Source organism: Myotis daubentonii, chromosome 16, assembly GCF_963259705.1.
Source record: "Myotis daubentonii chromosome 16, mMyoDau2.1, whole genome shotgun sequence".
NCBI lineage: Eukaryota > Metazoa > Chordata > Mammalia > Chiroptera > Vespertilionidae > Myotis > Myotis daubentonii.
Genome location: NC_081855.1, coordinates 25,124,082 through 25,137,470, shown reverse-complemented (window position 1 = coordinate 25,137,470; position 13,389 = coordinate 25,124,082). Strand labels below are relative to the sequence as shown.

General features: G+C 46.4%; 1 protein-coding gene and 1 non-coding gene across 3 annotated transcripts in view; one reads left to right on the top strand and one right to left on the bottom strand.

The window, feature by feature from the left end:
* Positions 1-13,389, bottom strand: part of FAM222B (family with sequence similarity 222 member B) — a 63,967-nt gene that overhangs the window by 42,063 nt on the left and 8,515 nt on the right. The window lies entirely within an intron of this gene.
* On the top strand, positions 9,313-9,420 carry LOC132219417 (U6 spliceosomal RNA). Its single transcript, XR_009449432.1, has one exon. It is a non-coding gene; the product is annotated as a U6 spliceosomal RNA (small nuclear RNA).

Sequence of the window (13,389 nt, the reverse complement as noted above, 5' to 3'; positions counted from 1 at the left end):
CGGCCGGCAGCCAGGCAGTTGAAGCGAACAGGAGGCTTGCTTGCTCCAGTGATGGAGGAAGCCAAGGTTCCCCACCTGCCGCTGCTGGCCTCTGAGCTGCAGTCTAAGAAACAATGTTGCAATTATAGAAGCTAAACAATCCCCAGAAACCTGCTTTCAGCCGGCCAGCCTCAGAGCTGGAGATGAAACAGTGTTTCAATTATAGAATCCAAACAAACCCAGAGACCTGCTTTCAGCAGCTGAGGTCTCAGAGCTGGAGCCGAGCCTCAGAGCCAAAGCCGGCTCTCAGCTCCAGTGACAGCCATGGAAGGTAAATAAATCCCAGAATAAAAAAAAAAAAAAAAGGAGAGGTTGGGAGCTTCAGTCACCCACCAGCCTGAAAACGGCCCTCAGCCCCTCACCCAGACTGGCCAGGCACCCCAGTGGGGAACCCCACCCTGAAGGGGGTGCGACCAGATGCAAACAGCCATCATCCCCTCATCCAGGCTGGCCAGATACCCAAGCGGGACCCCCACCCTGATCCGAGACACCCTTCAGGGCAAACCAGCCGGCCCCCACCCGTGCACCAGGCTTCTATCCTATTTAGTAACAAGGTAATATGCAAACTGACCCTAACAGCAAAATGACTGGTCACTATGACACACACTGACCACGAGGGGGCATACGCTCAATGCAGGAGCTGCCCTCTGGTGGTCAGGGAGCTCTCACATGGGAGGAGCTCTGCTCAGCCACAAGCCAGGCTGATGGCTGCCAGTACAGCGGTGGTGGTAGGAGCCTCTCCAGGCTCCTCAGCAGCGCTAAGGATGTCCAACTGCAGTTTAGGCCTGCTCCCCGCTGGCAAATGGACATCCCCCGAGGGCTGCCGGGCTGCCAGGCTGCCAGAGGGATGTCTGATTGCCATCTTAGGCCCAATCCCCTGGGGAGCAGGCCTAAGCCAGCAGGTGGTCATCCCCTGAGGGGTCCCAGACTACGAGAGGGCACAGGCCGGGCTGAGGGACCCTCCCTCCCCCCGAGTGCACAAATTTTTGTGCACTGGGCCTCTAGTCTACACTAATAAAAGAGAAAAATGGTAATTGGCGTACGACGATACCCTTTTCATTGGCTAATCAGGGCTATATGCAAATTAACTGCCAACTAAGATGGCAGTTAACTGCCAACAAGATGGTGGTTAATTTGCATATGTAGGCACAATGTAGGGAGGCAAAAGGGAAAGCAGGAAGAAGCCCCCTGCCACTGACAGTGATTGGAAACCCAGGGGGGAGCTAAGAGCTGGGGGGCAAGGCAAAGGCGGCCCTGGGGCCGCCTTTGCCCTGCCCCCCAGCCATGATCGGAGAATCAGGCGCCTTTGCCGCCCTGGCCAGTGATAGCAGGAAGTAGGGGTGGAGCCAGCGATGGGAGCTGGACACAGTCGAAGCTGGCAGTCCCGGGAGCTAGGGGTCCCTTGCCTGGGCCTAAAGCGGAGCCCACGATCGCGGGGCCGCTGCAGCTGCGGGTCCCTGCTGCCCAGGCTGGACGCCTCAGCCAGAGGCATTAGGCCTGGGCAGGGGCGGAGCCTGCAACCGCGGGGAGCTGGGGGTCCCCTGCCCAGGCCTGACACCTCTGCCAGAGGCCTCAGGCCTGGTCAAGGGGCCGATCTGGTGATTGGTGATCGGAGGGTGATGAGGGTCAACTCCTCTGGCAGAGGCATCAGGCCTGGGTCAGAGGCGTCAGGCTTGGGCGGGGGATGGAGCAAGCGATCAGAGGGAGATGGGGGTCCCCTGCACAGGCATGATTCCTGGGCCAGAGGCCTCAGGCCTGGGCGGGGGCCAGAGCCAGTGATCGGGGGGAAATGGGGGTCCGCTGTCCAAGCCTGACACCTCTGGCGGAGGCGTCAGGCCTGGGCAAGGGGCAGAGCCAGCAATCGGAGGGGTCTGGGGGTCCCCTGCCCAGGCCTGATGCCTGGGCCAGAGGCATCAGGCCTGGGCTGGGGGCAGAACCAGTGATGGGGGGAAATGAGGGTCCCCTGCCCAGGCCTGACGCCTCTGTCAGAGGCGTCAGGCCTGGGCAAGGGGCCGATCCTGCGATTGGAGGGTGATGGGGGTCAACGCTTGAGGGCTCCCAGTATGTGAGAGGGGGCAGGCTGGGCTGAGGGACACACTCCCCCCCCCCCACACACACACCCAGTGCACGAATTTCGTGCACCAGGCCCCTAGTCTTATCTAATAAAAGAGAAACATGCAAACTGACCATACCTCTGCTACACTCACCAGCCATGCCCACCAGCTACACCCACCAACCAATCAGGAGCGAGTATGCAAATAAACCCAACCAAGATGGAGGCGGCCACAGAGCTGGAGCAAACAGGAGGCTTGGGTTGCCCCTGACGATGGAGGAAGCCAAGCTTCCTACCTGCCCTGGTTGGCTGTGGGCTCCGCTCAAGGCTACAAAGTTTCAATTATAGAAGATAAATAAATCCCAGATACCTGCTTCCAGCCGGCCTGGCCTCCGCTCAAGGAGGGTCTGGGAGCCTGGGTTGCCTGGGGCCGTGGCCAGCCTGCAAACAGCCATCAGCCCCTCACCCAGGCTAGCCACACCCTCATGGGGTGAGGGTCCCCACTGGGGGTCTTGGCCAGCCTACAAACAGCCATCAGCCCCTCACCCAGGCTGGCCAGGCACCCCAGGGGGGACCCACACCTTGAAGGGGGTGTGGCCAGCCTGCAAACAGCCCTCAGCCCCTCACCCTGGTTGGCCAGGCACCCCAGTGGAGACCCCCACCCTGAAGGGGGCTTGGCCAGCCTGCAAACAGCCATCAGCCCCTCACCCAGGCTGGCCAGGCACCCCAGTGGGACCCCCTATCCTGAAGGGAGCTTGGCCAGCCTGCAAACAGCCATCAGCCCCTCACCCAGGCTGGTCAGGCACCCCAGCGGGGACCCCCACCCTAAAGGGGGTGTGGCCAGCTTGAAAACAGCCCTCAGCCCCTCACCCAGGCTGGCCACACCCCCCCAGCAGGGACCCTCACCCCATGGGGGCATGGCCGGCCTGCAAACCACCTCAGGCCCCTCGCCCAGGCCACCCCACGCCCCAAGGGAACCCCCACCCTGATCCAGGACACCCTTCAGGGCAAACCAGCCGGCCCCCACCCGTGCACCAGGCCTCTATCTATACCAGTGATGGCGAACCTTTTGAGCTCGGTGTGTCAGCATTTTGAGAAACCCTAACTCTGGTGCTGTGTCACATATAGAAATTTTTTTATCTTTGCAACCATAGTAAAACAAAGATTTATATTTTTGATATTTATTTTATGTATTTAAATGCCATTTAACAAAGAAAAATCAACCAAAAAATAAGTTCGCGTGTCACCTCTGACACGTGTGTCATAGGTTCGCCATCACTGATCTATACTAATAAAAGGGTAATATGCTAATTAGACTGGGAGACCTTCCAGGAGACCTTCTGGATGTTCTTCTGGACAAAGCCATGGTGGCAGGGTCAAGGTAGAGGCAGTTAGAGGCCAAGACGGGAGGGCAGTTGTGGGTGATCAGGCTGGTGGGGGGGGGGGGCATTTGGGGGTAAGCCGGCCAGCGGTGGGGGGCAGTTGGGGGGGAGCAGGCCGTCAGGCAGAGTGGTTAGGGGCAATCAGGCAGGCAGGCAGGTGAGCTGTTAGGAGACAGCAGTCCCGGATTGTGAGAGGGATGTCCGACTGCCAGTTTAGGCCTGATCCCTGTAAACCGGCAGTAGGACATCCTTCAAGGGGTCCCAGATAGGAGAGGGTGTAGGCCGGGCTGAGGAACACCCCTCTCCCCCGTGCATGAATTTCGTGCACCGGACTACTAGTTATTTTTATAGTTTTTAAACTTTCTATATTGAACATGTCTTATTTTTTATTTATTTATTTAAATGTGTTTTTTATTGATTTCAGAGCGAAAGGGAGAGAGAAACATCAATGATGACAGAGAATCATTGATTGGCTGCCTTCTGCACGTCCCACTCTGGGGATCGAGCCCGCAATCCAGGCATGTGCCCCGACCAGAATCGAACCATGATCTGGTTCCTAGGTCAACACTAACTACTGAGTAACACCAGCCAGGCTGTCTTATTTTTACAGTCAGTAAAAGATATTAAAAGGGAGAGGGACGGAGGGGGAGAGGGGAGAGGGAATCCAACCACAGGCTGATGCTCTAATCACTGAACAACTGGCCAAGGCTCCCAAATGACACTTATACCAAGCAAAAAAAACAAAAACAAAAACAAAAAACCGCCCTGGCCGGTTTGGCTCAGTGGATAGAGTGCCAGCCTGAGGACCAAAGGGCACATACTTAGGTTGCAGGCTCCTCCCCAGCCTGACCCCAGGTCAGGGCTCATGCAGGAGGCAACCAATCGATGTGTTTCTCTCGTATTGATGTTTATGTTTCTTTCTGTCTTTCCCTCTCTCCCTAAAAATTAATGGAAAAATATCCTTGGGTGAGAATTAACAAAAAATAAAACAAAACACAAAAGCAAAAACAGGTAGGTACCTTTTGCCCTGACCGTTTTGGCTCAGTGGATAGAGTGTTGGCCTGCAAACTGAAAGATCCCAGGTTCGATGCCCGTCAAGGGCCTGTACCTGGGTTGCGGGCACATCCCAAGTAGGGGGTGTGCAGGAGGCAGCTGATCGATGTGTCTCTCTCACCAATGTTTCTAGCTCTCTATCCCTCTCCCTTCCTCTCTGTAAAAAAAAACAATAAAATATATTTTAAAAAAACACACACAAAAAACAGGTGCCTTTGACACTTAATTTACTCCAATCAAAATAAATATAGTTTTCAGTATATCTGCATAACAAAGACAAAACAGTAATAATGATCTATAAAGAAGCTGAACACTATTAAAAAGACATTTCCCCCATAAAAACCTGAAAAAAACAATTGTTAAAGTTTTTTTTTTAAGGTAATGCTGCCTGGCTGGTGATGCTCAGTGGGTTGGGCATCCCAGGAGGTGATGGTTCAATTCCTGATCAGGGCACATGCATGGGTTGTGTGCTCAATTCCTGGTAAGGGCCGTATAGAAGGCAGCCGATTAATGATTCTCTATCATCATTGGTGTTTCTCTCTCGCCCAGACTCCCTTCCTCACTCTAAAATCAATTAAAAAAAACCCAAACACTTCAGTTTAGAAAAGTAAAAATTAAAAAGGCAATGCTTTGAATTATTTCAATACTAGTGCATGAATTCGTACACCAGTGGGGTCCAGCCAGCCCAGTGCCAATTGGGGCAGATCAGCGCTAGGGCTGTCAGGGAGAGGAAGAGACGACAGGAGGTTGGCCGGCCTGCCTGCCCCGATCTGGGTTTGATCAGGGCCAGGCCGGCTGGGGGAAGGGGCTAAGGGTGACTGGCTGGCGGGCCCTGCCCCTGATTGGGGTGGAGGGGATGATTAGGGGTGGGGCCGGCCGATCAGGGGCCAGCGGCCTGGGGGATGGGCCATGGGTGGTTGGCCAGCTGGCCCTGCCCCTTATCGGAGTAGGGGGGCTGATAAGGGGCGGAGCTGACAGGGGGAAGGGCTGCAGGCCGATCAGGGTGGTAGGGGCCTATTGGGGGTGAGGGGCTGGAGGAGGTTGGTCAGCTGGCCCCACCCCCTAGTGGGGTAGGCGGGGGCAATCAGGAGTGGGGCCAGCTGGGGGGGAGGGTCTGCAGGCCAATCAGGGTGGAGCGGGCCAGGGGGAGGGGCCACGGGAGGTTAGCCAGCCTGCCCCACCCCCCATCTGGCCGGTTCACTGGCCACAGTGGGAGTCATAGCAACTGATCATTCCAGTCACTACGGCATTCTGGTCGCTAGCTTTTTATATATATAGACTAGGGGCCCGGTGCACAAAATTTGTGCAGGGGGGGGGTGTCCCTCAGCCTGGCCTGTGCCCTCTCGCAGTCCGGGAGCCCTTGGGGGATGTCCGACTGATGGCTTAGGCCTGCTTCCCATGGACACCCCTAAGCTGATAGTCGGACATCCTTAGCACTGCTGCGGAGGTGGGAGAGGCTTCTGCCACTGCCGCTGCACTTGCCAGCCATGAGCCCAGCTTCTGGCTGAGCAGTGTTCCCCCTGTGGGAGTGCACTGACCACCAGGGGGCAGCTCCTGCATTGAGCATCTGCCACCTGGTGGTCAGTGTTCATCATAGCGACCCGCCGTTCTGCTGTTTGGTCGATTTGCATATTAGCCTTTTACTGTATAGGATAGCAAGGTATCCTTTAAGTTTTTTAAACTGGCTGCACTTTCTCTTTCAGACACTAGAGCAGTGGTTCTCAACCTTCCTAATGCCGTGACCCTTTAATATAGTTCCTCATGTTGTGGGGACCCCCAACCATAAAATTATTTTCGTTGCTACTTCATAACTGTAATTTTGCTACTGTTATGAATCGTAATGTAAATATCTGATATGCAGGATGTATTTTCATTGTTACAAATTGAACATAATTAAAGCATAGTGATTAATCACAAAAACAATATGTAATTATATATGTGTTTTCCGATGGTCTTAGGCGACCCCTGTGAAAAGGTCGTTCGCCCCCCAAAGGGGTCGCAATCCACAGGTTGAGAACCTCTGCACTAGAGGGAAGTGTAAAATCCATTCACGGTATCTTTAAGAGTTCAAGTTATTCATTCATTCACTCACAACACCAAGTATTTATTTCATTCCTATATAGCAGGAACTCTACTAGACCCCAGAGACAGAAGACGAAAACGATGAAGAAGATGACGAAGAAGATGAAGATGAAGATGAAGATGAAGAAGAAGAAGAAGAAGAAGAAGAAGAAGAAGAAGAAGAAGAAGAAAAAGAAGGAGGAGAGGAGACACACCAGTTAAAAAAAAAAAAAAGGCAAACTATAACAAAGAATGCACATGATGCCCTAGCCAGTTTGGCTCAGTGGATAGAGCTTCTGCCTGCGGACTGAAGGGTCCCAGGTTCAATTCCTGCCAAGGGCACATGCCCAGGTTGTGGGCTTGATCCCCAGTAGGGGGCGTGCAGGAAGCAACCAATCAATGATTCTCATCATTGATGTTTCTATCTCTCTCCCTTCCTCTCTGAAATCAATAAAAATAAAAATAAAAAAAAGAATGCACATGAGAACCAAACCCCAACTTTTGCAAGACTGGGTTTGAAACAGGACAAGAGAAGCATTTCTGGCAGAGGGAGAAAAAAAATCACATGTGCATACATATAATAATCCAAACTAGATAAACCAGCTTATCCTAACTGGCTTATTCTATTGACAAAATTCCCTGACTTAATCTAAATGAAAATAACCTATATCTAACTGTTGTCTATAGAAAATAAAGACATAGGTGTTAATGGGCGGGGAAGATTTTTTAAAATATTTTTCTTGATTTCAGAGAGGAGGGGAAAGGGAGAGAGAGAGAGAGAGAGAGAGATAGAAACATGATGAGAGAGAGAATCATTGATTGGCTGCCTCCTGCATGGCCCTAATGGGGATCAAGTCCGCAACCCGGGCATGTGCCTTTGGTCGGAATCAAACCTGGGACCCTTCAGTCCGCAGGCCAATGCTCTATCCACTGAGCCAAACTGGCTAGGGCTTGGTAGGGAAGATGTGCTAAAATATATAGTTGGCTAGATTTCAAAATCAATTTTACACGATATTAAAAGTTTGAAGGTAAAAGATACAATTGGAGTTAAGACTGCTTACATGATGATAAAAATTATCACTTGAAATCAGGATAAATTATGCTACAACCACCTAAAAAGAGTGTGTCAGCCCGGCCAGTGTGGCTCAGTGGTTGAGCATTGACCCAGGAACCAAGAGGTCACGGTTCGATTACAGTCAGGTCACAATGCCTGGGGTTGCAGGCTCAATCCCCAGTAGGGGGCGCACAGGAGGCAGCCAATGATGTTTCTCATCAATGTTTCTATCTCTCTACCACTCCCTTCCTCTCTCTCTAAAAACAAAAATCAATAAAAAAATATTTAAAAAAATAAAATAAAAAGAGTGTGTCATGGGTAAATGAATAAACAGAAGTTTCCTAAATGTACTCTGCCTTATACAAATTAAGTTTCCAAGTTAGGAAAGAGAAGTACTCCGATAATTAGCTTTCACTCTTGCCTTTGAAAAGCCTGTATAAAGAGACATGTTGGTTGGCAGATAATTTCCACACCTAAATAATTCAGGCCTACATAGGAAAGACTAAGGGTTTAACTGATAAACCAGAATTAAAGCTCAAAGTCACCATAAGGGCAATGGAAAATCTCTGTGGTGTATTTTTCCCTAATCCTCAAATGATTATTTCATCATTTGCTATGGTTTGGGATGTTTGGATTGTGGGTTTCAGGGGTGGGGAGTTGGCGAGAAGGAACAAGTTGTTAATTTCTCACACTGATGGGGCATACATGGTAGAAAAATTAAAAGCCAACATCCTAAAAAAGTTTCAAACACATACAAAATGAGACAGCAAACTTGTGAATCAAGCATGATTTGGCATCTTTAAATACAGAGCCAATTCTCTTCTAGAGCCAAAGCCAATGGCTTCTCCTGTAGATAAAATGGCACAGTTCCTAAAAAAGCCCTGGACGCTGTTTCCCCACAATCCTATAATCTGTCAGAAGACAGAAAACAAAAAGAAGGCTTTGCCAGCCAGAAAAGCAAATTATAACCAATACAGAGCCAACACTTTACTTCAGACAGAAGGAGCTTTTCTATGCATCTTTGGGAGGAGGGAGACAAAAGAAGAAGCTTACCATTGCTCAAACAACCAAGGCAAACATTTTAAACAAATATCACATTGGATAAGCAGTTGATGCAATCACCTGCTTTCTCACTTCTTAGTCACAGCCTTAAAGAATCTTTACAACATTTACGAAGAAGAGTTGATAGCCACAAAATACAAAGAGCTTTTACAAGTTGATTTAAAAAAGGATACAACCAAAAAAGGAAATTTCCAAAGGGCATTAATTAGTAGTCATAGAAGAAATACATAAGGTCAAATATTACATATATTCCATAGTTGGGAAGAGGTGGAAAGTACTCCATACAGTCCTAAAGGTATTTTTGACTTGATAGTACTACCAACTGCAAGCTTCCAGAGAAATCTTGGCTACTAATTAATGAATAAAACAAAAATAGATATGGGTACTTAAAAATCATCGTGTTGTACACTTTAAATATCTTACTATTTTACCAGTTAAAATTCAATAAAGTTGGGGGGGGGAAGATAAGGGTGCCTAGCATAAACAATACATTCCTAAAAATATTCAGGATATAAGTTTTGTGAAACACCTAATCTGGGAAGAAAACTGTTAAGTAGAATGGATACGAGAAAACTGCAAACCAAATCCAAAGGAACTAAAATCAAAATATGAGTTCAGCCAGCAAATATACTAAAATTGGAAGGATACAAAGATGATTAGCATGGCCCCTGCACAAGAAGGATGACATGAAATATATATATAAAATGAATCTTTATCTATGAACATAAAACAGCCGAAACTGGTGCACAATGAACATGGCAGATGATGGAAGCAAGTAACATAAAGTTTAAATATACAACCATAGAAATAATGCACCTCCAAAAAAGAAGCTTACTCAACTGTCTTTATTATGGAAGCAGGCCATTCAGGAACCCCTTTATAAGTCACCAAATCAAAATAAAAGCAAATAACGCCTGATGCTGCAAAGCAAATATAGTCTTCCCATCCAAGAGGAAAAGAAACCTAAACCTTTTTATTTGTCCTTGATACAAAAAGATAATGGATTGTGAAAGAACTTAAATTCCAGAAAGAAAATTCAATTCCAACCTATGTAAAGCTAAGAACTCACATTGTTCTAAAATCAGCAATACACAGGTCCCTGTTGAAAATACAATACAGCCCTAGCCGGTTTGGCTCAGTGGATAGAGCGTAGGCCTGCAGACTGAAGGGTCCCAGGTTCGATTCTGGTCAAGGGCACATGGCCAGGTTGTGAGCTTGATCCCTGGTGGGGGGCTGTGCAGAAGACAGACGATCAATGGTTCTCTCTCATCATTGATGTTTCTGTCTCTCTGTCTCCCTTCCACTCTGAAATCAATAAAAATATATTTAAAAGGAAAAGAAAAGAAAAAAAAATACAATACAGCCCAGTGGCTGAGTGTTGACTATGAACCAGGAAGTCACAGTTTGATTCCTGGTCAGGGCACATACCGGGGTTGTTAGCTCAATCTGTTTCTATCACTCTCTTCCTCTCTCTTCCTCTCTAAAACCAATAAAAATATTATTTTTAAAAAATAAAGAAAATACAATACATAGATCTCTACTGAGCAAGTTCAAGTTCTGAGCATGTCAGCAGACTACTGTTTAACCATTTCAGTTTTTTATCAATTTTATACATCAAAAGAACCACATCCCAATTTTCCTCTATTGTTAATGCCACTTTAGAAGCTGAGAAAAATTTAGTTCATGAGATTCAAATATCAAGCATTTTTTAAGTACACCACATCACCCATTCTATATTTAGACTCAGGTATGGAACAAGAAGTGCTAGCTTTGCTTGTAATGGCACCATGTCCCTCGTCAAAGCCTAATTGCAACCATCACCTAGGTGTCTATATGGTGTCGCCTAAAATGAAAGTCCTTTTCAATGCTTTTTTGTAAGTGGTCCTACTGATTGGCTGTGATGCTTTAAATATAGATAATAAATCACCCCACCAGTCCTTTAATAAACATTCAGCATTATAACTGGCATAATGAACCAAAAGGCCAAGATGGTAAAAACTCTAGTGATTTGAATCCTTCAAAGTGATATTATAAAAAAATCTTTTGGAAGTATTCTCTTTAATTAAAAAATTGTTTTATTATGAATCCATAATTGTTACATTCTAGAAATTAGGATAGCAGTATCTTTTCCCAAATCCTGAACTATATTTATAAAAATACATCACCTTTCTCAAAAGGAAGTTAAGGCCTCTAACAAACAGCATGTTGCTAATTTTCACAACATCCCAATAAAGAACTATTACTTAGCATTTATATCACACTTGCCAAAGTGTTTTACAATTATTTTCATTAACAGTCATGCCTCACAACTACTCACTGAGCTAAACTGGTCCTGTTATCCTCATCTGACAGCTGAGAAAACTGATGCATCTATGACAAGATCAAGGTCAAGCCAGTCTGCTTTTCCAAGACCAGAGACCTAACTTTTTTTTTTTTTTAATATTTCTTTTATTGATTTCAGAGAGGAAAGGAGAGGGAACGAGAGATAGAAACACCAATGATGAGAGAGAGTCACTGATTGGCTGCCTCCTGCATGCACCCTACTGGGGCAAGCGCAACCCAGGCACGTGCCCTTGACCAGAATCGAACCTAGGACCTTTCAGTCTGCAGGCTGACGCTCTATCCACTGAGCCAAACTGGCTAGGGCTGGGACCTAACTCTTAAAAACAATCTCACTCAGCATTGTAAGTATATTGCTCACAGTCCTAGTTAGAGTAAGTTTTTAGAGAACAGGAATCCATCTAAAATGATACAAAAATATTAAAATATTTTAACACTTCAACAAAAATATGTAACTAGCCCTGGCTGGTGTGGCTCAGGTAGTTGGAGCCCTGAAAGGTCGCCAGTTTAATTCCTGGTTGGGGTACATGCCCAGGTTACATAAAATCAATAAAAACATTTTTATTGATTTCAGGAGAAAGGGAGAGGGAGAGAGAGAGAGAGAGAGATAGAAACATCAATGATGAGAATCATCACTCGGCTGCCTCCTACACTCCCCCTACTGGGGATGGAGCCTGCAACCTGGGCATGTGCCCTTGACTAGAATTGATCCCGGAACCCTACAGTCCACAGGCTGACACTCTATCCACTGAGCCCAACCAGCTAGGGCAGTGATGGCAAACCTTTTGAGCTCAGCGTATCAGCGTTTTGAAAAACCCTAACTTAACTCTGGTGCCGTGTCACATATAGAAATTTTTTGATATCTGCAACCATAGTAAAACAAAGATTTATCTTTTTGATATTTATTTTATATATTTAAATGCCATTTAACAAAGAAAAATCAACCAAAAAAATGAGTTCACGTGTCACCTCTGACATGCGTGTCAGAGGTTCGCCATCACTGAGCTAGGGCAATAAAAATATGTATTTTTTAAAACCACAGTATAGCAAGAAAGGAAAGGCCAATGTGAATATGAATATAGTAAACTCTGTAGGTGTGGAAGAAAGAGGTAAAGACAATTTCCACTTCATAGCTTTTGAGAGAAAGGCGGGGGAAAATAAATTAAAGGACTAGAGATCAACTTAAATAATAATTTATCAAGAACAGACAGATATTTAAGTGAGGCACAGGAACCTAACCAGACATCCAGACACCCAACAATTCTCTACTAAGAGGAATGATCTTACTTTACTAAATAAAAGTCCTTACTTAGAAATTTGAGACCTAGTGGAAAATCAGGGTACTTGTGGGGGGGAAAAAGAGTAGAGACATGATCCAGAAACACTAGCAAATAGTTCAAATTGTCTCTCATGAGAAACCAATAGCAGAGGGAAGCAGATAGATGCCAAGCAGAGGGGGAAATGCTGTTAATCAATACTGCACCTGGTCCAGCACCCTAAAAGTCACAGCTAATTTTCTCAATGTCTTCCCAAATCTGAAAATCCACACTCACCTGGAAGCTATAATACACAACCTCTAAGAATATTAAGGGTGTCTCCTGCCACAATATTCTGAATGTCCAAGTTTCAGTCCTTTAAGTAATCTCTGGAAGAACAGATAGCTTGGCTAGACTTTGGATGAGATCCACATACCCTCCAATTAACTTGATAAATCTCACTAGTGAATGCTTTTTCATGCACCGAAGTGGAGAACATACCTTTAGGTGACACAGTAGTGTCCTAGGATAGTAAGAGAGTAGGGAAGAAAAGCTAAGTAGCACAATAGTTGGCAATAAGCAAGCTTAACAACTAACGTATAAAATAACTGGCAAAGTATTCTTTAAGTCTTACAAATCAGAGCACACAACTGTATTTCAAAGTAAAATAAAAAAATTCTAAAGGATCTAAAATTTGCACTCAGAGACTTTTCACTATGTATCTTCTACATTCTTTAAAATATCAGCATGGCTCGTGAGTAGCCTTTTGAGTTTGGTTTCTTTCACATACCATCATGCATATGAGATTCACTTATGTCGTTGCGTATATGAACAGTTCCTTTGCACCCTTGAATAGTATTCCATTGTATGAATATATCACAGTTGGTTTATCCATTCTAAGTTGAAGGACATTCAGTCTCCAGTTTTTGGTGAGTAAAAATAAAGCTACTGTAAACATTCACATACAGGTTTTTGTGTCATAGGCTGTCCTTTCATTTAAGTAAATACTTAAGAGCATCAGCCCACGCACTGAAGGGTGTGGGGTTTGATTCCTAGTCAAGGGCATTTGCCTGGGTTGGGGGTTTGTTC